General features: G+C 35.5%; 1 protein-coding gene across 8 annotated transcripts in view; it reads right to left on the reverse strand.

Moving 5' to 3' along the window:
- RGS7 (regulator of G protein signaling 7) overlaps positions 1 to 26,311 on the reverse strand; it is a 277,417-nt gene that overhangs the window by 236,211 nt on the left and 14,895 nt on the right. The gene's annotated exons all lie outside the window — the stretch shown is intronic.

The raw sequence follows: 26,311 nt of genomic DNA on the forward strand, positions 1-26,311 counted from the left end.
TAATATATTTTTCCATATATTGTTCCATATATGTATTCCAATATATGCAGTACAGACATCATCTTTAGAATTCCAATGAAAGACTCACAGAATGGTTGAGGTGGGAAGGGACCTCTGGAGGTCACTTGGTCCAGCCAAGCAGATCTTTGAAGACCAAAGGGTGCACTCCTGAAGACCAGCACTGTGATTTTGCTTTTTGCCCCGCTCCCTCCTCTCAGGATCCTAAACACCATCATCTCACAGTCACTGAAGCCAAAGTTGCCTTTGACCTTCACATCTGCAGCAAGCCCCTCCTTGTTTGTGAGTATGAGGTCCAGCAGAGCACCCATACTCATTTACTCCTCTATCATTTGGATCAGAATTTTGCTAGCTGTTAAGACTATCACTCATTCATACATTCCTTTCAAGAAGTTTGTGATTGTGCAGTAACTAGATTCTAAAGAGGAGTAAGAGGGAATAATTATTTAATTAATTCTCCCATGCTGTACAAGCCTTTTAGTTTGTTAACTAATAGCAGGAGAACAATACAAAATACATCTCTTAAGAAAATACGAATATCAGGGTCAAATCAAGAACAATAGAAAACAAAAAAGCCGCATTACTTCATATGTACATGAACAAATTATATCTGTACAATGCACACATACACATGACCCATCACTGAATACAGAACAGACACACAAAGATTTCTACCATCACTATCCTTGAAGACAAAACATTCATACTTGAAATGAAAAGCAGAGACCAAGCCAAGTATTGTGGTCATCACTGGAGAAGGGAGGAAGATTTTTTTTATTTTTTTCTTTTTTGAAGAGAAAGCTTTGTGTGAAGGGAGCACTTTTTCACTAGCTGTAAACCCCACTGAGCTCAAGCTGTCTTCACAGGTTAGAACCAAATCCTGTCAGAAGGATTTGGCTAAAATCTCTCTAAGCTTCACAGTAAGCTTCCAGCATGGAGAGGTGTTTTGTGTTTTTTTGTTTGTTTGTTTTTGGAGTTTTATTTTCCCTCAAACACAAAAAATAGCCATATTCTTATTGCAAAATAGTTATAGAAGGATCAGAGAAGCATATTGTTATAAATATAAATCTTTCAATTGTAAATGTCAAGAAATTGTAACAGTTTCTCAAAATGTCAGTTACAATATACCGTATGTTAGAATTCTTCCTTATTTGCTATGCTGATGAGAGCTGAATTTCCATATGTATGCCTTCATTGCTCTTATTCCATCATTTGTACTTTACGTAAATGACCAGTGACAGGTCTGGTTCCTAGACACAGTTATGGCAACTACATCCATGCAAATCAGTATAGACTCACTTGCCTGCTTATCACCAAATGTAGTATGTCAAAGATATTCTCCATTCCTTTCAAGGTGTGAATGTTTGCAGTAGTAACGTAACTGTTCTCCTCAAATCCATTATTACATCACTCAGTCTTTTATATTTATTCTAAAAAGTAATATTTGTGTGTGCACAACTCCAAAAACAGCCATACCAGTGTTTGTTCACCTGCTGTAGCACTAGTGTAAACCAATACTATTGAAAAAAAACCTATTGTGCTAGGATAGTCTTTACAATATTCACCTGGGTTAGCTAGAAATGCAATGAAAGAGCTACCCACATTTCTCATCTGTCCACCTATAACACCTTCAAGAGCTGGTACAAATAGTGAGGTGTATAAGCTCAATGTTAAAAATTCTGCATAAACCAAAAGTAACTTTCAAGACAAAAATTCACTTACATTTTGTTTAACTAATCGTAAAATATATAAACATGATATTTCTGCAAAAGAGAAAAGGGAGATTATAAAGATGTGGGTCACAATGACCACAGACAAGTGCACAGTCATCTCACCATCTAAAGTCAACTATCACTAGTCTTTAAAACAATGGTCCACCATAGATATGTACCTCTTGGTCACTGCCTCAAGTGCCATTTCTAGGCACATAAAGCCCCAGGCAGGGAAAAATAAGGACTGTTAGAAAATATTTGTTTCTCTTTAAATTAAAAAAAGAAAGAGGTGAAAAAATGTTGTTGTCCTGGCAAAGCCAAGTCATTCAGAAACAAAAGGAATCTTCTCCGCCTTGGATAACCTAGGTCTTAGAACATCAAAAGAGAGCATGTTTTTTAACAGTTTTAACAGAAAGCTCCTAGAGACCATTATAGCAGTCAAATCTGAACATAGTACTGAACATAGTACTAAAGAACCTCCTCTAACTAATTTTGCAGCAATCTTAGGACTTCTAGTTGTGTTGGAAAGGAAAAAAAAGCCTCCTGCACCTTTCCTTGTCTTCAAAACCTCTCCCCCTCCCAAAGAATCTAATCTTTCTACATGAATCAGCATGGGTAGGATCCCTTTCACTATAAAATAGGAAGGAACCTAATATACCTGAGAAGAGTTCCATTTTTGGAGAAGATAGGCAACATACTTTTCTACAGTACTTTCAGATCTTCGTTAAAGCATTGGTTTCAAGGCATCCACACTGAAGTTTAAGAGAGTTTTCACTGATTTCACTAAACAGAGTAACCTCATAACTATTACACTTTTTTCTTCTGGAAATAAAAAGCATTTTCTAGTTAAACAGAAAAGTATCAACAGCACCTTGTCAATGTATCTGTCCAAGCATGAGCAGAAACAGAGACAACTCCAGTTATCTAGATTAGTTAATCCTTGTGCCACTGTGAATGTGCATTTAGGGAAGAAATTGTTCAGGAGTATTTAGGTCACAAATCCTTTCCATCACTGGCATCTGGTATTAGAATTGTGGGCATCTGCCATTTAATGTTTGTTCTAAAAGTAGAAACAGCTTATCCTTAATAAGTATTTAGTATACCGTGTATGACTTGGCTAAGAGATTATATTTCAGAGTTGTTATAGAACCTGGTTGTGTTTTTTGTTTGTTCATTTGTTTTAAATTCAGTGCTCCACTATACCTAAATTAATTCAAAACATTAGCTGGTAAGATAGAAACTAATAACAGTTAAGAGAGTTCATCATCAACTTAGAACACTGTCAATACCTTCAAAGTGAAGGCACTATGGTGATGGGAGAACTCCTCAGCAAAAGTTTCACCACATACTGAGCTCAGACTTAAAAAGTCTCTGTTGCAGGGTGTTCCGAAAGTGATAGCCCCTTTCCACTAATGGATAAGAAGAAAGCACAGTTGGTGTCGCCAAGGGAAGTGCTTTACCACCACATCCACACAGCTTCCCTTACTAGAGCACTGACTAAGAAGTGACTAGCACACTTGACACCTGCCTTCCACAGATGGGTACCAATAGTAGTGCTGAAAGCAGACACATCAGAGGCACCCTGAGGGTACAGCAGCCTCATACTTCTTTGTACAAGACAAGAAATATTGCAGGAAGTTGCTGAGCCTATGAAATGTTTGACATTACATTAATTTCCTTTCACCAATATAAAACACCCAGGGAATAAATCAGACAAGATTTGTCAAATTTTTATTGCAAAGTAGAGAATGTGCCAAAAAATTAACTGCATGGATAATCTACATGTAGTGCAGCAGCACCTTTTAAAGTGTATTCCACAGGATGCATATCAACAACAGTTCCACCAGCTGAAGCATACATAAATTGTCTCTACAAAGCAAAGAAAATAACAAGAGGTTTTGCAATAGAATATTAATCAAATATACAATAAATTAATGTTTGTATCCCTTAAAAGGAGATAGATTACGAGTTTCAGAGGTTGTCTACAGTGTAGGTTCATTTTATAAGAAAGTAACTGGCCACAGTTTTTCCTATTACCTCTGCAAGTTTTGGATATAATTTATGTTTAGAGAGTGTAGGAGGTCTACTACTTTAATTTCTTGTCAAAAATTAAGCTGGTGGCAAAAGAGGAAGTTCTATACTAGCAATCTTTTGTTATGACAGTGGAAAACCAGTTATTGTGGAGCTCTGAATCTGAAAGATTCTTTCTTGTGTCACCCAAGAAATGGAGAGAAGAGAGTTAGCAAAAGAAGCTTCATCTTCCATTAGGTTATGCAGATGTAACTGTGGTGGCTCAAAATGAACTTAGTCTGGATGGAGCTTCTCACTTCACTAAGCAGACAACACAGTGCATTATGCCTTTTTTCTTTTTTTTTTTTTTTTTAAGAAAAAACAGCAGATTTGCAAGGCACAGATGCTTAACCAACCATTTCATCCACTCTCATGAATAACTGGAAAAAGGAAGCTGTTAAACATAACTTATTTCAGACTACTTTAAACAATGTTAAGAAGGGAAAGAAAGTAATTCAACTTGCACTAATAGTAATCCATATTTGCAACTAACATAATTCACAATTATGTGAAGACACGCACAGACTCTTCAGTAATAACTAAAATTAGGCTTTACAAGTTAGACATATTTGAATTTACAGACTGATTTTAAGAGGAATGTACTATCAGTGTGTATGTTACACAAGGGGACCCAAGCCAGTCTTTCAAATTAATCATCCTGATATTGCAAAATTGGTAGCTGCTTTCCTTCAGTTTTACACGATAGATATTTGAAATGGAAATGTTATCATTTTCATGTATATAGTTATTCCAACACAGTAGCGTCTAAACATTTTACAGTGTAATAAGACAGTAGAATGGTAAACACGTCACATTACTTCCATTTTACTGGTGGAGAATCTAAGACAGACAAACTGATACATCTTCCAAGCTTAAATAGAAAGAACTTTCAGAACAAGCAAATATCCCTGAATCTCTCAGTTTGAGCTACAAGCATACCTTTCTACTCTGCATTAGAAGGGATTTTCTTAGAGGTCCTTGCCGGAAATAAAAGGTGTCTTATATAATCAGTATTAACACACGCATTTTTCTATCTGAATTATCTATCTGATGGATTTAATTTCAGTCATTGCAAGTTAGCACTACTGCATGTGCCTCCAAATAGAATTTCAACATGCTGATTGAATAAATAAATATCTTCTGCTAAAGCATCCAAATGTTCAAACATTGTGGGGAAAAAAAGCCATTCCTTATATTAAAAGGTTTTAAACAAGAGTCAATGTTACCCAAACATTTCACAGAAACCTCACAAAAATCTGTTCATAACACTACTCTTGCTTTTCTGTTTCTACAGTTCTCAACTCCTCTGTGATTCTCTTGCAGCTCACAAACAGGGAAGAACTGGTGACAAATACAGCTGACCTGATTTAGGCAACAATCATTTTGAGCTGGAGACTAAACTAGATGATCTTGAGAGTTTGGTGGTTTTTTTTTTGGTTGGTTGGTTGTCGTTTTTTCCAAACAACATTTCCATGATCCTACAATTACAAGCAGAAGTGCCGAAATGCAAAGTCTGTCATTTGCATAAAATAGCAAACATCAATCTTGTGATAAAATGCTTTGGAAATCTCAAGATCTCAAGACCCATTAAGCACAACTAAGATATACTAAGATATTCACTGAAATTTTGGTTATCTAGTTGTTTTATTGCTTTTGAGAACCAGGTCATTGAACATCCCAGTGAACATCAGTAAGAATAATGCTTGACCCATCAGAAAAGTGATATTGTGGAGCACCAGCATTAACATCGCTGCAAGCCTTCCTTTATCTTGGAAGGTTAGGTCACCTACTTCATAGGGCTGTACTGAAAAAAGTCACATTGGCTTTTTCTACACAAACAGTAATCTCATCATTTTAAATATAAATCTGGACTACAGTTTCAAGATAAGGGCCTTTCCAGTTCAATATTTTTTCTATTTCTAGTGCATCTAGTGCATTTCATTTTTCCTCTTCAAAATATGTTTTGAAAGCAATTTCAATGACAAATGGAAACAGGTGGAGAGGACTATGGAAATTTTTAGCATCTTCCACCCTTGTATTAGTGTGTTGATGTCAAATGGCGCACTTTAATTGATACAGTTGCAATCAACCATCTGTACATCCTATCCTCTCACAGCATTCCTATGAAGGCACTTTGTGGCTGCAGCCACTTTCACATTTTAGGAAGGTTATCTGTTCTCCAGTTCTGCACATGCAGACAAGGAAAGCATAAACTCCTGATGAAAAGCTATTCCCAAGAGGCTTGGAGTACATTATTTACCAGTTGATTTAGAAGAACAATACTCACACACTGAGAAATTCAGACATAAGGCTTTGCATGCTAAGAAGGTCCAAGATACCAGAGGTCTTACAGACCTTAGGCTTCACAGGAAGTGATTAGAAGACAAAATGCGTCACTTACCAGAAATTTAGCGGTAACTTTTACTACCAGAACTTTTCCGGTAGCATCACAAAAATTGAAGTTGTATGTTATCTAGGGGTATGCAAAATAAGTCGTCTAGTCCTCTTGCATCAATGCAGACAGGTTTGCTGAAGAATTAATTCCAAGTTTTCAAAAATGGCACCACCAGCTCTTCAGCAATATACCCCCTACCTAACACAGATACCAAATGCCTTCAAATTTCCACAAAGTTTCAGCAGCTTTTGAGGAGCTCATTCAGCTTTGCTATATAGAATCATGGCTGTATGACTGAACAAGGTGCAAAACAGTTTGACAAGTTACTATGAAACAGAAAATCAAATTTTTGAAGAAATAAGTGAGAGAATGATACAGATGAGGTTGCACAACACTGCAAGTATAGAATAACTACTATACAGTAAACCAAAGGATGAGGGTAGCTCCCACATAAGCCCTCTAAATATTGTATGTAAAGGTAAGGCACCATAGAGAACAACTTTAATTTTGGAAGGGCACAGGTTTTCAGCTCTGCTTGACATGTCATGAAACAGACTACATATTGAGAGCCTACAAGCCTAGAAAACTTAGTCATTCTCCATGATCCAAAAGCAGTACCCAAAAAGAACTGTTCTCATAATCATTTGCTGCTTAAAAAAAATACCCAGAAATGTTTTCAGAAACAGGGGATAAAAGCTGTTTTTCATCACTTCAAATATAAAGCTCATCTTTTCAAATACATGTCTTCATATGCAGCCAGATTTTAATTATATACCTCACAAACTTTTGTAAAAATCAATGATAAACCTATCATCTGGATAATCTTCCTGCTGTGTGTTTAAATGACTTGAAAAGTACTGTGTCCTTGGAATAAATTGACTCCGATACAAGAGTACAGGATGCAGAGATCAATAGAGTAATGTACAGGTAAGCAGTCAAGCCAATAGATACTTATCAGTGGCAAAGCAAGTAGTTTATATATAAACACAAGACAGCCTAAGATCAGTATACTGACAAATTAGAATGTTATCAACCACTAATTTTATGTCAATGAGAACACCTGCAAGAAAGTCATCAATGGCAAATGCTACCATATGCAAAGTAGCATTAATGAAAATCACTATCAACAAAATGGGTTTTGTATCAAATAAGCTAAGTGCAATTATATTAAAATTCCTTTAAAAAGTCAATTTGAAAAAAAAAATCAGAGTTCCATTTGTATTCTTTAGCCTACAAAACAGACAATTAATAGCTGGAAAAAATAGGAAGAGATTTGATTACAGAGTTAGGCAGGTGCATGATGAACCTACCTTGGTAAAATAAAAAATAAAAATAAAGGGAATTATTTCTTAAAAGCTTTTTGGTGAATTTCATGAGAAATTCATTGTACTTTCTTAAATCAATAGAAAACATCTGCTGCTGGGGCACTCAATTTCAGCACCTATTTGAATGCTAAAACTTTCAGAAGGGGATGTTTAAGGAAAGGCTGGACCTGGTGCTTAGGGATATGGTTTAGCAGGTGACATTGGTAGTAGGGTGATGGTTGGACCAGATGGATCTTGAAGATCTTTTCCAACCTTAAAGATTCCATGATTCTAATCATATCCAAATACATGCTCTCAGTTGTTGTACCCACTAGTTTAATGCCTGCATTCCTCAACTAGAAAACCTTTCTACATATGTTTTGCTCCAAAGAATAATGTTCTGAAGTACAAGAAGAGGTATAATAATATCAGATCATGCCAGAAGTCACATCAACAGTACTGTAAATTGCATCCAGTAGCTGCTGCAATAAAGTCAAATTACATAGAGTTTGCCTTTACTAAATTACAGAGAGGTTCTGAAAATATGTAGCCGTGTAGTCTTACTAGGGAATGGGTTTGTCAGAGTGTTTTGGCATCATAAATGCTCTGCAACACTGAAGTCTGTGTCCAGCAATAGCTCAGAGAACCATCCTTGTTAAAAATAAATAAAACCTTCAGATGACTTACTCCAGCCAATACAATGGTACTTATATTTACCAAACTTCCAATAGCCATGGCTATGCAGGCAGAAAAACTACTGTGGCTTAGAATACTCTCTATATGTAAAGTGCCAAGCATTTTCTAGCAGTTTTAAGACTTGACCGCTGCATCTTGTGCTTTTGTACTAACATTATTTAAAGTTGTTTTCAATTTTATTCTGAAACCGGTATGGCTCTTAAACAGTAGATTTCTTTTAAGCATAGACTGGACTGTGTATTTACAGTGACCTGTTAGTCACTTGCAGAACTGCAAAAATGCTTGCTCGGACAAGTACCTAAGGGCAGCCTTTACAATATTTTAAGGTTTATTATGACCAGAAATTGAAATAGTGATTGAAAATTGTTATATAGAATCACACATGAGACAATATAATTTTGAAACTTAAGAGTCTCTGAAGTAGAACAGAAGTCAAATTTTATGTCAACTGCAGTTAAGAATAATAACCAGTTCAAATATTTGATCTCTCAAATCTGCAATACAAAAGCCAAAGTTTTTCTGGTAATTTAATTCCCCAAACATGTTTGTTTGTTTTTTCCCTAACAAGATAATTTGCAATAATAAAATATGATAATAAGACAGTTGTCTTAACTTGCAAAAATAAAGTTTTTCTTGCTGTTTGAAATGATCTAACCTACCCATGTAAATGCATAAATTCATCCATCAGATTAGTGTTTACAAAATTCACATAATTTTTTGAAGACATCTGTACTGATGAGCACATTTGAGCATGTATTTCAAAACAAAAGCAATAATGTAAAGCTTAGTTTTCTGTCATCTATGTATTTGCATATTTCCTCTAAAATAAATAATAAAAAAAATCCAAAAAATAATGTACTAAAGCAACGGCAACCGTTTCAAAACTCAATGTAATACTGCAACTCCATTCTAAAACTAAAATTCACAGTAATTCACAAACTGAAAAAAAATAATAAATACACTTTCCTTTTGGGGAAGTGTGGTGGAAGTTAGTCATGAAACAATATACCCAATATTGCCCTTAATTTTGTGAATTAAAAAAAAAAGAAAAAGAAAAAGAAGCCTCCTGTCTTTCAAAAAGATTCCAAAACAGACAAAATTCAGAAACTGCAAATTCTGTTTGAGCAACAGTGAGTGGAAATAGATCTGGGACTTAACAAACCACTTTCAAGCTTTAAGATTCAGCGATACTCTGCAGGAAAAAAATAAAAATCAATTTGTCACTCCATGAGATGAAACGCATTTTTTTCTCGTCATCTTAGTGAAGCACAGACAATCAAAGACTGTGTTCATCTAACTGCAAGGTCTGGTGAACAGTGGTAGTAGGTTGAAAAAATACAGATAGTCAAAACCAAAGAAGACCCTTGTAGATTATTATTAGAATAAGCTGGGAGGAGTTTTCTTGTTTAGAATTTCTATTACCTAAAAGCAGCAAAGAAAAGTAATTGTTTGCAGTGGTTAAGAGTATGTTTGGTTCCAACAGAACTTCTACAAATACCACTTCCAACTGTTAGCTGATTTACTGAATTGCAGCATTCTCAATAATAAAGCTTTGCTAGTATCAAAAATATATACTTCTGCACTCTCACAATGGAATTGGAGACAGAAGAAAAGTTATGTGCATGTAAAATGCCTTTCACATGTATCGCAATTCAAGAGCATCAATGCTGTCAGCTGAGATGCTTCAACTATTCTGTGCAACAGTTGTGAATTTAGGGTCTCAGGTAAATACTGCAAATGCCATTAATCCAAGAGGATGTTCAAATTATGTCCAAAATAATTCTGTTTCTGCTTTTTATTTAATAAGGTCTTTCATCTGCATTCATCTAAGTTGATTGCAAAATTCAAACTGGGCAAAGTCAGGCATCTGTTACAAAGATTTGAGTGGAAGGCAGGAGTAATAATCACTTGTTTGAGAAAGGTCATGGTTTTTAGATTACACTCTTAGATTACACTCACCAGTAGTCTCATTCTGTACAAGTGACTATTTTTGGATAGTAGCCATGGACAGGATTTCTTCTGCAACAGGTCTCACACATTACATTTACTATTACTCTATTTTACTAGTGTCTTCTGGTGCACAGAACTTAGGTTATGGAATATTTGTAAGAAATCTCTTGGCTTTCCTGTTGTTTCAGAAAAGGCAAGAATCAGAAGCTTAAATAAACAATGTCCTTCATATCTACAACTAGATTAATTTGTCCTTTTTTTATGTTATAAAGTAATTTTGTTAACATAACATCAACATTCTTGTAACTAATAGTTATTAACAACAAATAATACCAAAACATTGTATCTATCAATACACAGATCTGCTAATGGACCATTGCTTTTGAACGATGACCCTAAGAAAATGATGCAATGAGTCTGGGCTAACAAAACATTACTTATGTTATAAAGAAGTTTGAAGGTTGCTGAAAAAAGATAGGGATCAGTAACAGAAGCCCCCAAAAGGTCAAGCAGTAGATGACAGCACTGGCACAGGATCATACCATGGATTCAGGTCTACAAATGCAAACCATCAGCTTCCTGGTAAAGGAATGCAGCCTTGAGAGCTAGGTAAAGCCCACCATATATAATAAAACTCAGATGTAAAATGGAATTTGGGGAGCAATAAAGAAAGAACAAGCAAGATAATGGTGTTGGCAAATGCTTAAAAATAAATCCAAGCAGACTCAAGAGCAAGGAGGAAGAAGTACTCATTATCAACACCATGCTCTGTCCATCAGGATGCAGATGATATACTGTAATGTTTCACCATCCTTCTTGAAGAAAACTTAGCATCAGTGACCCTAAGGAACAGAGAAAAATTCAGTGTAACACCAGAGAAAGAAGTAGATACTAAACAGTTTGTGTCAGCTTTAACCATACTATTATTTGGCTTTGGTAATAATTGGATAATTAGGGTTATGTGTGTGAGCGTGGAGTATTATAATTGGACTAAGAGCAACTATGATTAGATTGCTAATACCTCAACAAAAATGAGACTGAGAAAAAATTCTTTGCTCTCCACGTAACGTGCATTTCTTTAGTCCATATATACTGCATGAGGTGTTTGGTTTGGTTCCTTGGTCAGGGGGCTTGTCTGAAATTTCAGCGCAATAAAATTATGCTTCTAAAAGCTTTCTTATTAGGATTTCTGTACTGAACTGAACCAGTGAAAAGTGAGCTAAAAATGCAAAAATGAATGTATGATAGCTCACAATAAAAAAGTTTGTGATTGCAGAAGGAACATCTTAATTGGTCTGAATTTGTAATTTCTCATATGCCTGTTTCAGACAGAACCAGAAACATTACAAAACCCAACATATCATCAGGCTTAAAATCACCCAACCTTGGACACAACCAGAAATAGCACAAAACCCAACATATCATCAGATTCAAAGTCATGTACTGTCTGAGATCATGACTCAGCCTCATTAGCAGCCAACAAGATTCTAACAATTTAAAGTGATATTGATGCTAGTGTTTGGACTGCATAGTTATTATAATTGGAAAAAAAAGTCACATCTGAGAAGTAAAGATGCTTTTGGCAAATAAATTGCTTTAGAAGTGACATACAAAGGCACTCCTAATTTTACTTGATAAAATTTTATGAAAAGTGAAAAAGAAACTGGACACTAACCCAAAGTGGGAAAAATATTTATCATTAGCAAAACTAATCATTCCAGAGCAATGGTTTTTGACTAGAAGAGGTAAATGAAGAGACTTTCTTAAAGAAATTACAGTATCTGCTGTACAAGTTAAGAGGGGATACATGACTTGCTACCTCAGAAGCAGTACTTGCTAAACACTTGAATATATTTGAATGTCTTCAATAAAATATTGCATGGATATTACAAAATGACCTGACTGAATAATAATAGTTATGAAGTGCCCAAACTTGCTGATCTGTAGTTCTGTAGAGAGCATGCACTTTTAATAGCATAGTCTTTCCTCTAGATGATTTTCTCCCTTTGCTCAAAGGCAAAACACTTCCATGTACAGATGTAATATGTAATCATAAAAGAAAGGACCACACTCATAAAAGCATGTAACTATATAAGATGGGTGGAAAAAAATTTAGTCACAGCTAAAATCCCAGCTGCAAACGTATGTACACATATGCACACACAGTTTGGGGAAATAAATTCTGCTGGCAGTAACACAGATGTCAATAATATCAACCTTAGTGTACAACTACTAAGGAGAAACAGGTAAGCCTGTTATCTTGCAAGTCTACTCATATTTCACAGGAATACTGTGTATGAAACTGCATAGGCTCATACAAATCTTTGCTATTCATATTAAACCCAAGCTATCCGTTTGGATGAAGATTGACAGACTGGACTTTATGCTTCAGCATAGTGAATATTACAAAGTTAGGATATATTGCTGAGAGGTACAATTACTATATGGATTACAAAAAATAAAGCTTGGGGAAAATACAGTATGAATTAATGCCCCTTTACTTACACTTGCCATAATATTTATTCAGTATTCTGATTAGTTTTAAACTGCTGGAAAGCAAAGTCTCACAAACATGGCTCCTACACATTGCTTTAGTTACAGATATCCTCTCTGTTCTTTTAGTGGCATGAAAAAGCCCTAAATTTGGGTTCCATAGAATTTCATATTATTTCAGATATGGTATTCATAGGCATTACATAGTTGGGCTGCAGTGGTTACAAAACACAAAATGCTACTCCGTCAATAAAAGTCAGTACTTCCACTATTCTTGTTTCAGCACATGAGTTTCCCCTAGACAATTTACAAGAAATGAAAGGAAAAAATTATTACAGATGCCATCTGGTCTTCACAGATGGGCCAGTACTGTAGGTCATGTACATCTTTTCCCTCTGTCATCACTCACAGAAGAATTTGAAGCAGGTATGGAAACAGAAACAATGGTTCTAGGAAATATACTATCAGCACACCAGGCAGTGATTTGACCACTGTATCTCTGCTTACCACTCCACTGGGAGTCAAAGTTCTCCAGGCTAGTGAAACTTCACTCAGAAACGATACAGTTTCTATTAGTCAGAAAGTCAAAGGTTAGATCTGTAATGAATCACATCATCACAGCGGAATTCTGAAAAATCAACTGGGAAGAAGTTCTATGAGGGAAAAAAAGGCAATATTCATTACTGTGATACTGCCATCACCATGCTATCCACTATCCAAAAAATATAATTAATTTTATCCTCAGTGTCTCTTTAAAGTCCAGCTGCATTATCTCCAAATTACAAATGGGAAACAAAATTGCTACAATTTTATCAAACAGGAAAGCAGAACAATGAATTACTTCCATATTCCCACTGCCCTATATTCTAAATAAAATACTTGATTTTAGACACACTTCTTGCTCTTTTGCAAATTGCATTCTTGTGATATCACAAGAATTCACCAGCCATTTTTGCAGCACTGCACAAATAAAGAATTTCTGTGGTTCCAATCTTCTTTCTCAAAAAAGATGGGTTAGGGGTTGTTTACTTTTAAGATCAATCCTGTTTCATCTACCATATAAAATAATACCTACCTCTTACTTACCTGCATCCTAAACAGCTAAGCACAAAGAGCCTGTAAGCTTTTCACCTTCCTTGATATAGAGTGATTTGTTCAAAAACCATCGAGCAGCACAACCTAGACTTAACCCAGTTCTCCCATGCTCAGAGTCTCCTACTGTATGATCACAGTGAATCTCTAAAGGGAGGCAATAGGCTAAGATCTGACAGATTAGAAGAGTGATACAACAGACCATTCATCACAAATCATTCTAGCAAAAAGTGTGACTACTATTGCATTTCAGTGCAACATTCTATCTGCCAGTTTTTCCACTATGTTCTAATGCAGACTACATTCTCAAGACATCATTCATCTCTTCATTCATGAAAAAGGAGTTACACTGGCTAATGACTATTATCTAATTTATTCTTGCTTGTCAGAAATCATTCACTGTCTTAATAGTTAATGTTACAATTGATATGTCAATTATGAAAACTTACTTGGCTTGTAGAAAGGAAGTTCTTTCAAAAGTGATCATGACATTTACTTTGAAGGGAATATTGAAAATATAAACAAAACATAAGATTTCATCTAACTCATTCTACATTATAGCCTACTTCAGTGTGAAAAGCCTGCTCCTCACTCTCCTAGCATGTTACCACCAGGACACCACTGCATAACAACTTCTGTAGCATTTCACCTGCTCAGAGACCATACACTAATTTTCAATGAATTAACCTTAATAATCTGAGTGAGGACAACAATTACTCCATACTTAGGGACACACAAAGTGAAATTCCACCTCTGCAACTATAAAGTAAACAGGAAAATAAATAATAAGAAAAAAACTTAGGAGGGAAAATTTCCCCCCTTAACTGCATCTATTAGATGTTTTAAAATGCTTTATGTTTAAGGAAGTTTCTGTCCCAAGGCTAGCTAACAAAACAAACACCCAGAACACTGAGTGTTTCTATTTAACGCTGTTAAGTCTAACCGGTTAATAAATAAGCATTTAAGTATTTCCTCTGTCCAATATAGCTTGCAAAAAGAATAGGACAAAAATATTTAGATGTAGCCAACAGTATAGCTAAAACTTAAATAGATGCTAACATATTCATGTTAGATTTGGACTACTCATCTAAAATACATTTACTATGTCTATATGGATTATATGAAAAAGTCAAAAAGGTGAGAATGGAGAAAGGTGAGAACTCACAGAAACCTTTTTGTTCTTGCTAAAGCCTGCCAAGATAACAAAAACCAAAACCACTGACATTTGGATCAATTCATGTGAATAATGAATTTATAGCAAGCTCCACTTCCATTTTGGTGATCCTCAACTACTATTCTGGAGGTGATGTACAGACCATTCCATGCACTGAAAAAAAAATATATATTGAAATTACCTGGTCTCAGCCTCTTTTGAGTAGTCTCCCCAAATCACTTACCCACTTCTTTTTTTATACTTAGAGTATAGAATTTTGTGCACAGAAATTATCTTTTCAGTTTGTCAATAGAATGCTAAGCCCAACAGTCTCCTGCAGGCAACAAGTGCAGGCAACAAACAGCAGTGTTTAGGCTCACTGACAAACATATGATGACAGTAGAGGCTTCCCACCCTGAAAACTGCAGAACGGGTATCAATGAATTAAAACCACTATAAAAGACTTAATTATTTGACTAGGACGCCAACATCGACACCCAGCTTGGAAGACGCTATTTATGAGACCAGTATTCCTTTCTTCCTCAACATAAACCCTCTCAGCATCACTGTGGGATGTTTGTTCACTACCCAGGGAGAAGAGCACCACCTAGTGAATCTCAGCACTATTTCCAGAAACACCTGCAGATTCAACACCTGCAGATTCGTGCTGGCTTCGTTTGACCCTGTTTATCTTCACCAGACCAATTGATGGTATGACTCGAAGATAAACACATTGCAAGTGATAAAATGAAGTAATGCTAAATATTTTTCCTTCAGTGCCTCACTTGCAGCATTTTCTCCTTGAACTTATTCCATGTCTTTCAATATTGCCGAGAGCGACCAAGAATAAGCCCCATAAAATAACCTAGTTAAATAAACCATTTCACATGAGAAAAAATGGTATAATTCCTATTTATTCCTATTTGAAGGGAGAGCAAGAATTGTAGTTCCTCAATGCTTTTTTTTTTTTTTTTTTAAAAAAAGGATGGATGGCAAGTCAAAGGTATTTAAAATTTATACACTGTTGTGTGCTAATACCCTTTCAGATAACAGAGTGACATCTCAGCATCTGTGGTTATCTTTATTTTACATAATAAAGATCAGTGACTTGGAAAGAAAGGTAGAAGCTTCAGAAGCATACGTACATTTTTATACCTTTATAACATTTTCATAGCTTAAAATAAGAGCTTCTGAACAATGGTATAGAGAATTAGAAAGGACAGGTAAGTCTGGTGGTCTTGCAGTCAAAGGTATGCCTCAATTTCCAGAGAGAAAAGAAGCATATAAGAATCCCAGAGACAATAGCATTGGCTATGGCCTGCCTGATCAACTGCGTACTTAAGTTTCTGTTAATAAGTTAACGTGGTGACAGTTACAGATGCGTCACTGCAGATAAATACAAATGAAACTAAATAAACAGATAGAACATCTCCACAGTTTTTGTCAATATATATATCAAAATGAGACAAAAATGCTACCTCAATATGAGAGCACCACATGTTTAATGAACAATTGAATATGCACTTAAACAAACAAAAGTAGTTCTAACACAAGTGGAGTTGATGGCAAAGGGAAAGCAAGATCAGCAACATTTTCTTCCATAATAAATGAAAGAAAGTTGTTCAGGTCACAAATATCTGTAGAACAGAACAGTTGCCTAAACTTTGAAAAATTCCAGTATTTAAAGGGGGCCTACAGGAAACACCGGGAAAGACTCTTCATCTGGGAGTGTAGTGACAAGACAAAGGGTAATAGTTTTAAACAAAAAGAGTAGATTTAGATTAGACGTTAGGAGGAAATTCTTTACTATGAGGGTGGTGAGGCACTGGAACAGGTTGCCCAGAGAACCTGTGGGTGCTCCATCCCTGGAAGTGTTCAAGGCCATGTTGGATGGGGCTTTGGGCAACCTTGTCTGCTGGGAGGTGTCCCTGCCCGTGGCAGGGGGTTGGAAACAGGTGATCTTTAAGGTCCCTTCCAACCTAAACCATTCTATGATTCCATTATGATTTTCCTATAGCAAAGGTACCATTCTCTTACTACATTTTTGGTGGGTTTGTTTTGTTTTAAGACATGAATGTCACTTGAAGAAACGAGTGCAGATAAAGCACTACAATATTTATTCCTGTTTCATACAAGCCAAAGGCATTTCTCTTCTCTTTAGGAAAAGAAATTAATGCATTAGCACTATGCGTATTTGTATAGTTCTTCTCCTCTGATGGAGGCTGGTGTCCACTCCAGACTACAGGGGCCAGAATCTCATTTTCTGTTCCCCCCTCCCCCGCTCCTTTCATTCAGGTAATGTGATGATACCCTAGAGTTATAGACATGATTTGTGAAAAGGTACTAAAAATCTTTAGCTCCTAGTGACTTGAATGAGATTTGTGGTTGCTTAGTAACTCTGAAAAAAAGCTGAGACATCTGAAATCTAGTAATACTGTGAGCAGCTGGGTAGAACTCTTGTTCTTTAGTGTGTTCTATCTGGCTAAAGGAGAATTCCTACAATCACAGTACATTACCACATTCCAGGTAGTACTTTGTACAGAGTACCTTATATTTATCAAAGTAAATGTTTAATCTTTATAGAATTTGATTGAGTTTAATTATACTGTGTATCATCTATTTTACAGATGACACAGCTAAAAAAAACTATTCCAGCCATAGAGAAATCTTAGCATAGCCCTGTACGATAGCATTATTCATACACTAAGTTTTACATTCGCTACTAAGAAGCCATCCTGTTTCACAATTTCAATTTTGTTCTTCAGATCACACTTATATGCCTATATCACTAAACATGCCAACAGCGAGGACTTTGTGGTACACATGCAAAATGTCCTATATGCACTCCATAAAGACTGAAGCATACAACACAATGAGAGTTCTTGTAAAAATATCTACCTCAAGGTTGTTTGGTTTTATGTTTTGTTTTGATTAAGCTTTACCATTTTTCTTTTTGATACAGATTTTGTATCAAATGTAATTGTATAGCTCCCACTGATATATATTCACTGCTGTGAATCTACACCTGAGGGCAGAATCTAGCTCACAGATTTATACCTCTTACAGTCTGGAGTTCAGAGAAGTGTAGGTGTTAAGAGACCCTAATATGTCTTTCTTTTAAAAAGCATTCAGTAAATTGCTTATTCATCCTGATATAAAAGTAGATCAGAAAAAGCTGTGTTTCTCCACCAGAATTTAGGGCATTTTTAAATAACATCTATTCAAAATACTTCAGTACTGCAAACAGAATCTCAAAGACAGAAATTCAGACTTATTTTAGCGGCACTGCATATACAAGAGGAATGAATCATATAGACAAATACATGCAGTTCATTTTTACAACGTGGTAGGAAAGGTACAATACTGCTATATCATATATATGACATACTGTCAAAGACCATTATATATTCATGTACCTCTAAAACAAGCTTTCTGTTCATGTATATGCAAATATGACTCAATAAAAGCGGGTTTGGCTGCTGTAATATTCCCTCCAAAATAATTTCCATGCATGTTGAAAGCCTTTTTGTTTAAATGCAACTTGTTATTTAATCAATAAAAAACATGCACAAAAACGTAACTGTCACAAAAGCAACATGCCAGTAAGATTCCTGACCTCACAAGACCACATCACAAGAACTGGCCCACCCCACTGTCACAGTTTGTCTCACAGCAGCAGGACTCTGCATTGCTCTGAGGATATTTATAATCACTAATCTCTTTGTCAGATTAGACTACTGAAATACTACTGAAAACAATCACAGATTGCAGCAGCAGTGTTGCAGAAGAATTAATATTTTCAAATTTCCCATTTTACCTGAAATGCACTTCTCAGGAGTATCCTTTCATAAATTTGTCAGAAGAATTATGGGAAAATGACAACTTTTTTTTTCCCCACCAACTGCCATGGATAGATTTCTATCTGGCTGGTCCTTGGGATCTCTTCAACACTTGCTTAAGGTTTTTTACAATGAAATCACCACATTTTTTGTATGAACGCAACATGATAAATCCTTAGACATCTCCCTAAAAAGGATTTTTGATATGAATGACACCGTGGATCTAATACACTTCAGATTCCATTCAGTGGTTATCAAAGATGTCCCTGAGTAGAAATAGCAAAATAATTGTAAAATATTTGAAAAATAGGCAACTGAGTTATACATCTTTTTCATTGCAGATGTGTAAAATATACATTATGGTGTCATTTCTCCAGTTCTTAATTCATCAACAGTAAACTTTTAACCTGAAGTATCTTCGAGGGAAAAGCAGGTAAAAACAGAGCAACGCCCTGTTCACTTCCCCAGACAAAGCAGTTTCACTGAAGCTCAGCCGACAAAGCTATCTTCTCAGAGATGGACAGAGCATTACAAATAAATTGAAGGAAACTCATAGCAGCATCTGACAAAGGAAGCTTTCAAACAGACACATGCACAAAAAACAGGCCCCAGTTGTATGAGGATAAATAATACAGAGATTATAAACTGGCTACCACAGTAGGGTATCACATAAACTAGGCACAGACTGGTTTAGGCTTAGGGAAGATGAGCAAGACCACAACAAAAAAAAAGAAAAAAGGTATGATGGAACTACTCAAAGAATAACTGAATGCTCATGATATGGACCAACTCCTTATTTTGGGGAGTTCAGTGAAAATCCAAAAGGAAAATAATCTGAAGTCTGCTCCCATAAGCAAGAAAAAGTATAGTTAGTTCTGGACTCCCACCATTTAAAAACCATTTGGGGTTTTAATTGAAATACATACTTGAACATTTTTTTTCCTTATTATATAAACCAATTTTTGAACAATTTAACAGACTGCAATATACAGATGTTTAAATTCTGCAGTTTGAGTTCCTCTCCCCTATGTTTTTTTCGGTTTTGTTTCTTAATGCCAAGCTTCCATCCCTGTCAGTGAATACGTTTGTATGTTACCTAGTAAAAGCTTCACTGGCAGTTATGATGGCTTTATGAGGTGCTTCTATTCCTGTTCCTACAGCTCAGTTTCTTGGCCAGCTTGCTTTCCTGCACAAACCCCAATTAACTCTCCCACTCCAGATAAAGCTACAGTTCTCAGACAGTTCAGCTCCAAGGACTAATGTTTGGCTTACCAGGCAACGTTATTCCTGCCATATATATTCCAGTTATTCTTATAACCGACATGTACTCTTATAACCAGCTCAACCTCTTTATCTCCAACTTTTTTTTTATAGCTCATGGAAATCAAAGCCAAAATCAAAATTCCCAGCTGATCCCTTTGTTGTGGAAAATTGTAGGTGTTGTTTCCTACTTTTTCTTCACTGTAGCATCATCTGAAAGTTTCATTTGAAGATTTTTACTGAAGTAGTTCAGTCTCCTCCAACTACTATCCCCACTCTCAAAATTTTCTCCCCTCATTCATTTGCCTAAGGTTTACATTACCACTATTAAAATCCAGACTTTTCTTGCCTTGATCAAAATCCACAGAAGTTATCCTCCCACATTACCAACTCCTTCCCCCTACTGCTGCAATTCATTAAATAGTAATAGTAATGGAATGTATTGAAGCCAGTCCAGGCAGTATTTTGCAAGCTTGGCCCTGATGGCTCCCTTCTCTGTAGAAAATACCTTGTTCTACTTCATCAAAAAGGGACTTCCAGCTTTTCCAGTGCTGTGACATACGTCAGCTTACCCATTGGTAACACAGACAATAATTATATGCAACTCTTTTGTAATTTTTTTAAGATATAGTTGAAAACTAACTACATTCACACACTGTATTTTAATAGATCTGCAGTCTTAACCCTTCCCACCACTTTGCATGAAAAGTTTTATAGCATGAAAGCACCAGATATATTCTGCTGATGACATTTTTCTGTTTCTTCTAGGTTCCACCAGGGATTTAGACTGTAGATGGTCTTCATAAACCAAGTTTCTTCTGTTTCAGCAGCTTTTACAGATTGATCTGAAGAAGCTGCTGTGGTGTTTCCTATACTTAAAACTACAAATAAAGTTCAATTATTTGTTATTGCTGAATTGGAAAAATAGCCATATTTTAACAAGTTTTATTTACATGCACTTTTTTAATGCAGTCTTATTCATATCAGCTTTGGTGGGAATCTTTCAAATATCATCATCTGATACAGGTTACTACTAGAAAATCCTGCACTCCACAAACCATGTTGAAAGTCTGAAGTAAAAGAAAACAAAATACAAGAACTCCAAAACAAACAACTTCTGACTCCATATTGCACGTCACTATCAATAGCATCATTGTTTCCATAGTTACAAATGTAGACTGCTTCAAAGCAAAAACGGAGAGAAACTAAAAATGACAATGCGCAATCAAAACAGGCACATACAGTTTTCAGATGGCACGTGGGATGGAGAAAGGAAGTAACATGGTGGCACAGAATTCTGTGGTGTTTTTGTATTTGACAGTAATGCTAGTGATCTGAGCACATCAAGCTTAGAACAACAGTAAGAAGCAGTAAACCTCTCACTGTGAAATCACTTGATACATTTCTACACCTAGTGGAAGGAAGAGGAGAATAGAAAGAAAGAAAAATATCAGCAGAAATCACTAAAACAAACACACAGGGCAGGTGCACCTCTCACATCTGCAGATCTAGCCACCTGCTGACTCCAGTAGACGGTTTTTTAATCAAGTTTCTTTGGGTTGCATTTTCAGTGGTTCTGTATAGTTGCAAGACAGTCAAATCCTTTATACTGCTCTTATCATAAATGATGCCAAAGCATATATTCTCTACCTAGTGTTGACAATAACCATTCCAGAAGTGGATACAGCATAAAAAAGAACAACTGCACAGCAGGTAGATACAACACTAAGTAAGAAGGGGTGAGAGCATACAGCAAAACATAGGCACTCCACAGAATCTAGCAACTATTCTGTCCTTCAGTATTAAGTTCCTGCCCCCTAACTATCACCTCACTTACTTTAACAGCAACCAGCTACTCCAGAACTATGAACAACATCCTCATGATGTTCATGCTGGAGAGGGAGGAAAATTCTGTTCACATCTTACAGTTAGAATTCCCAAGGCCCATAATTGTGGATTGATCTCAGTCAATTCTATACATAGGAGTGTCAGAATAAGACCAAGAACAGCATTCACACCTTGCACAAACTGCAACAGCACCATCATTCTGCTCTGAAGAAGAAACATCATATTGTACAGGTTTACTGTAATTTAATTCCCAAAAACATAAATTCAGGTACCACCCTGGCATTTGCATGTACAATGGAGTAACAAACTCTGCAGTTTTCGGTGGGAGCAAGATGCACAAATAGGTTGTGACAGTGTATTCAGAAATGCATAATATCAAACTAATTCTTCTCTTATCTGAGTGAGCAACAGCACTTAGAACAGTGCCACCTACTACACCCTCCCTTACCCTCACAGGCTCTATGGAATAGAGTTACCTGATGTTTTTTTCCAACAATCTTTTTTAAGTGAACACTACATAAAAGCCACATGAGAACACAGTATTATATGCACTCAACATTGAAAGTCACCTCTGGTACAAGCAGAGGTTAGAAGAATGGTTATTGGAAGATGGTGCCCACTGTTTTCTAATGCTCTTTTACAATATTTTTTTAAAGTATCACACCTGGGAGTCATAGCTTCTACAAATAATATCAGAAAATGGTAAACTAAGAACTAGCTTGAGATTATAAATTCAGCCTTTTCTATACATGGGTACTGGTGTATATGACCTTCAACAATTGACACAAGAACAGAACAAACATTTCACTCGCTTTATTACAGCAATGAAAGCCCCAACTGTTAGCAATTCTAATCAGCTTTGGAAAAAGGTATTTTAACATTCGGGGCAGTGAGGAAGATGGAGAATCAAAGCCTCAGTCACAAGAATATTACTATTCAGACTAGGTTAATCTTACTGTTACAAAATAAGACTATCATCTCTCAAATGAAGCTAGTTCAGACAGCAATACAAAAACCATTAAACTTCTAATCCTTGCAGCATATGCTTGACTGAAAAAGTAAACAAAGAACAGACCATAAAGATAAACAAAGGTTTGGAAGGACCAGCAGGAGGTCTAAAATGGAAGTTCTTCAAAGACAACTCTTTCTTTTTGAATCATTTGTGCCACACACCGGATAAAACAGGATAAGTTCGGCTCTGAAACTAGGGGAAACTACACAATACATAGACCTTATATTACATCTCAAGCATCTTCTTTAAGACCTAACTTCTAGCAGTAAACTAGCGTTAAAGAAATCCAAGATTTCTGTATGAGCAAAAGGTAAGGTTTCTAGTGTCTTATGTCTTCTAATTGCTGACTGAAATGAATTCTGTTGGAGAGGAAGTAAAAGCAGGATTTTTTTTTTTTTATATTTTTCATGTTTGCCTAAGGCTACTGACAGAAAAATTCAGGAATTTTTCCAAGGTATGTCAGTACCAATGATGTGTCGCATGTCATTACTTTATAATTAGGCTGATAGCCAAAAGGAATAATGCAACTGACATTCTATTAAAATAAAAAGCATTCCCCAAGACATAAAACCACTGACACACAAGCATCTTAAGAGGCAGCATAAAAATGATATAAGGAACTATTCATTCATGTTACTACCCTTTCCATCACGGATTCAAATAAGTCATTTTAGAGTCATGTATGCATGGAATATTGAAGTAAAATATTCTACAGTTCGTTTGTTTTTTTCCCCAAATTTTTCATATCTGAAAGCAATATGCAATAAAACTCTATGAATACAAGCTACTATAAGAAGAATATGGTATCTACACTCAGTATTACTTTATACTGCATTTCGATAGTCCTTCTTCAACCCCTCAGATGAGTAACTAAACACAAACCAAAGATCAAAAAAAAAGAAAAAGAAAAACTTTCATGTCAAGAGTTCGCAATTTAAAGAGCAATACTGACACTATAATGATTCAAGCTTTAAATATTCAATTTGTAAACTCCAGAACTTCATTCTCTAAAGAACGCCCTTTATATTTCCTGCAAAATGCTCCTGACATAATCAGGATTTAGGAAACCCAGGGCTGAAAGTCCTCATAGTTTAGAATATATTTAGTTCAGATTGTCTGGAAGTTATACTAGCAAGAATTATCAGGTTACGTAATTACAGTTTTATAGACAAAGTCACTGTCTTCACATAGCATGGCCAAATTTTAGTTCTTATTATCACAAGAAAAGGTGTCCCACCTATTCCTTGCAGGCACATATATCAGAAAATGTATGCTACTCCATGTGTTGACATTGTATAAACTACTGAAAAAAAAGTATTCCAGCAGTGTTATTCAAATTACAAGACTTCAAATTCATTTTCCTTCTGAAGCCAGCCAATTGCACTTTTACTTTTTTTTTCCCTAATAACTATTAATATTTTTTTCCAGTTGGCCAAAAAAGAGTCCTTCATGAAGCTGGCAGATCAAGCTCTTTGTTCACTCTGCACAACACTTTCATTTCCAACACAATGACAGACAGAAGTATTGTGTTTTCAAATGTATTACAAGGAATCCTGTGATTTAGTTGTTGCTATTAAAGAATGATATTCAGAGACAATATATTCTGAAATGAAACGATTTCTACTTAACTATCCTTCTCTTATGTTCTAGGCATAGAAATTATAACACATTTGACTACAACCAATAACTTACTGTAGAAAAAGGTAGGGGATTTTTTAAAAAAGTTTTTATTTTGTCACCTATTCCTTGAATATTGCCAAAGGGAAGACTATTCTTAGTTTTCTCTCTACTCTAACAATCTTAAATGACCCTTTTGATTCACCGTGCTACAAAAACGCTATTACATGCCATATCTATTTTTATAATGTAGAAGATCAGTGGTTTGGGAAGTTTAATACTTGATGCACCACTTGCACTTTAACGATAACAAGAGAAGGACCATTGCTATACTAGAAGACAAACCAATACTATCCTCATACCTTTGATTTACAGAGAACTGAAAATGTATTCGATGCTGAACATGTAACCGAGGTTTTATGTCCTATTCCCACTCCCCATTTTCAAATTTTCCCTGCATCACCAGGATTCTTGTCACCTGCTTCAGAAGTTTCCTTTGAATCTGGAGGCTGCTCAGGGGCAATGTTAAATTGTGGCATGAGGTCACACTAAATATAATAGATCACAAGCTTGGACAGCTACTGAGACAGACACCACGGGAGAAGACAGTTTCTCTGTGTTTGTCCTCTGTGTACTAAGTAAGCAGAGAAAAGACTTCTTTCTCAGCACAGAGTACATGACAAATATGGAAAGATTCTGTCCAGAAAGATCAAAACCCTATGAAAGCTTATATTATAATATAAGCTTTGGTACATTGCTTTTAATATATGCAGAACATCTTTACATATAAATTCATGCACACGATTTCATTATGAATCACACTTGTGATGTCAATTGTAAGGTAACCCTGTATTTTTCTAGATGTGCAATCTTACAGAGACGTATAACTACGGTTAAATTCATAAATTCATTCACTTTTAAAAAAAATCTAATTTTTCAAAAGAGCAAATACCACTAGAACCCATTGAAATCAGCAATGTATTCGAAAATAGGAAAGAAAAATAAACCATGTATCCATCTTAATTTTAAGACTATTTTATAATTTCTGGGAAAAGATAACTTGCTGTTGATACCTCATTTCACCTCAAAGACTAAACTGTGTATATATTGGATATTTTGTTACAGTTAACTTACAAAAAGAAAAGTCAGCGCCTCTAAAAAATATTGATTTTTCCACCTGATAAAAACAATGACAAGTTAGAAAGCACTGCATTCTAGGAATAAACAAGTAGTTATGTAATTATGTATTTCAGTGTGCAAGAGCAGCTATTTTTCTCCATTATTAGAAATTGCTATTCTCTCTTGAAAAATGCAATTAAAGATTTATGAAAATAAACACAATTGCCAAGTTTAAAATAAAAAAATAGTGTATCAACCATTTCAAAATCCCCAAGCATCTACTGTCACATAAATGAAAGCATAGTAGTTAAATAACCCCCACTCCTGGAGTTCAGTGTCTGGAAATTTGTATATTGATGCTATTAGAATAACTACTTTAGAAATCCTTCCCAGAGAGGATCCCTGGAGTGTATGTTTGTTTTGTTGTGTTTTTTTGTTTCGTTTCAGTTTCTTTTGTTTTTAAGTTCTAATGATTGCAGATAAGTAATATCTTTAATCAGTTTTCTCCTCATATAAGTTAATGGTTCTGACTTTCCTACACTTTAAGAATCTTTGCCCAGAGAGAGCAATACAAAATAATATATTATGTAGTTAATATTTTGCTTTAAAATATATGAATTCATTTTACTAATAGGTTTTACAAGTGAACGCTTGAACTCAAAACATCTTCCGGTCTCTGGCACATCACCACCACCACATATCATATGTTTCTACGCATAAAGTGAATTAAATA

Source organism: Anser anser (assembly GCF_964211835.1).
Source record: "Anser anser genome assembly, chromosome: 3".
Lineage (NCBI taxonomy): Eukaryota > Metazoa > Chordata > Aves > Anseriformes > Anatidae > Anser > Anser anser.